This window comes from Echinops telfairi, unplaced genomic scaffold, assembly GCF_000313985.2.
Source record: "Echinops telfairi isolate 266 unplaced genomic scaffold, ASM31398v2 ScPeMD7_4225;HRSCAF=4972, whole genome shotgun sequence".
Taxonomy (NCBI): domain Eukaryota; kingdom Metazoa; phylum Chordata; class Mammalia; order Afrosoricida; family Tenrecidae; genus Echinops; species Echinops telfairi.
In genome coordinates this window covers 24,926,863-24,927,910 of record NW_022108124.1, presented here as the reverse complement: position 1 = coordinate 24,927,910, position 1,048 = coordinate 24,926,863, and the positions used below count along the sequence as shown (strand labels likewise).

General features: G+C 43.8%; 1 protein-coding gene across 1 annotated transcript in view; it reads left to right on the top strand.

Annotated features, from left to right (window-relative positions):
* The first annotated feature begins 438 nt into the window (after positions 1-438).
* Positions 439-1,048, top strand: part of LOC123522267 (zinc finger protein 432-like) — a 48,653-nt gene continuing 48,043 nt past the window's right edge. The window contains exons 1-2 of the mRNA XM_045295016.1: positions 439-454; positions 729-823. The gene's annotated coding sequence lies outside the window, so the exon portion shown is untranslated. The remainder of the gene's footprint in view (positions 455-728; positions 824-1,048) is intronic.

Genomic DNA, 1,048 nt, shown 5'->3' with positions numbered 1-1,048 from the left:
AAAAGGCTGGTGGCCTAGTGTTTACAGATTGGGCTGCTAACTACAAGGTCAGTGGTTCAGTATTACAAGTCACAACTGGGAGAAAGACAGGGATTCTAATTTAACCCCCAAGGGGCAGTTCTACTCTGTTCTAAAGGGTCGCTATAACCGGAATCCACTCGATGGCAGTGAGTTGGGTTTTAGGTTTGGGTTGCTGAGGACAGTGACAACTCAGTGTGTCCCCACTTTGACTAAGCCTCCATTGAATTCTTTCTGATCATTAACCAAATTGTAGATCATCTTCTCCTCGGGGAGCATGCCTTAGAAATAGATTGCCTGCACGCCTTTCCAGCCAGCCCCTCTCCATGGGCCTGCTTAGGTGTATGCTTGATGGAGATCACCTTACTGAGGACAGGGGGCTATTGTCGTGAGTCTGGCCACGACTGGCTTTGTGTGAAGACCCTAGACCAAATTTGTAAGTCCTTTATCTAATGATATGCATGTCCTAATCATGGTCCCATTCCTGCTGCTGCAGTCCCACCTGTATCTGTGATGTATTGATTTGCCACCAATGATGCTCTGACATGTCATTTGTTCTATGCTGTACTTATCCAGGGTCCTATGTGTGAATCCTCAGTTGTTATTTTGACCTCGTGCTAATGTCTTTCCAAATCCATATGATGTATGTGTGTGTGTTTTTTGTCTCTTAAAATTTAATAAATGTTCTATTAAAATTTTATTTGACACAGGGACCACTTTTCTATCCCAACACAGAATTCAGGATCATAACTGACTCATGATACAATTCTTACTTGGGACAGCATCTTGACAGCCATACCTGCAGGTAAGGTCAGTCTCTGAAGCCCCCTGGCTTCTGTCCTGATTGGACAAATGTTACAAAAGTCTTTTAGCTCTGAGGATGCAGAGCCCCCTCCACCCCTTAGCCTCAGAGCAAATGTACTCAGCTCTGTGTAGGTTGGAAAATCTGGTTCCCCATTGTATTAGTCTAGGTACTTTAGAGAAACAAATCCACAGCAACACATGTATAAGAGAGAGTTTTATGTAAAGA